Raw genomic sequence first — 766 nt, 5'->3', positions numbered from 1 at the left:
GGCGGCTTGCTCCTCCCTACGGGGAACGGGTATACGCGCACAGCGGCGGCTTACGTTATGGCAGTCATGGATGCCTTACGTTTCCATGAAAAGTGTGTTCCTCCCCTGGTCCACGCTGCTTCGGCAGTCCTGGGTAAGATAGTTAGTTCTAGCTTGCCCTATGTGGAAGAGGACACGTAGACTTACTGTGGTGTGAAGTATAAGGTTCAGTTCTCCCCTGGTCCACGCCGCTTCGGCCGTCCTGGGTAAAATGGATTCATCCAGCTTGCCCTATGTGGAATGAGGACACTTTATGCTTCGTCTCTAAGCGGCGGCTTGCTCCTCCCTACGGGGAACGGGTATACGCGCACAGCGGCGGCTTACGCAAGTTAGTCACCCTCGGCAGTGGATCACTCGGCTCATGGATCGATGAAGACCGCAGCTAACTGCGCGTCATAATGTGAACTGCAGGACACATGAACATTGATAAGTTGAACGCATATTGCACGTCGTGGGAACCTACCATGATGTACAGATGACTGAGCGCTTATATTTGAGAAATGTATCGCATACATTTAACTACGCCGTGACACCCGTCACGAGACGTGCACCATGATGTTAACTAGGGTCGCGACGACCCGCTAGCATTAAAGAACCCGTGGTTTACAATATACTGGCATTGGAATTCGAAGTATTTAGAGCGTCCGTGTTCCCGCGTGAGGCGGAAGTACGAGGAGAAGGCGTGCTTGTGGTGTCTGTGGTGGTGTTTACTGATGTCTAGCTTCAG

General features: G+C 52.3%; 1 non-coding gene across 1 annotated transcript; it reads left to right on the top strand.

The window, feature by feature from the left end:
• The first annotated feature begins 373 nt into the window (after positions 1 to 373).
• Positions 374 to 528, top strand: LOC131270354 (5.8S ribosomal RNA). The gene has a single exon (XR_009179452.1). It is a non-coding gene; the product is annotated as a 5.8S ribosomal RNA (ribosomal RNA).
• The last annotated feature ends 238 nt before the right edge of the window (positions 529 to 766 follow it).

Source organism: Anopheles coustani (genome assembly GCF_943734705.1).
Source record: "Anopheles coustani chromosome X unlocalized genomic scaffold, idAnoCousDA_361_x.2 X_unloc_24, whole genome shotgun sequence".
NCBI lineage: Eukaryota > Metazoa > Arthropoda > Insecta > Diptera > Culicidae > Anopheles > Anopheles coustani.
This window is presented reverse-complemented; position numbering and strand designations above follow the sequence as displayed.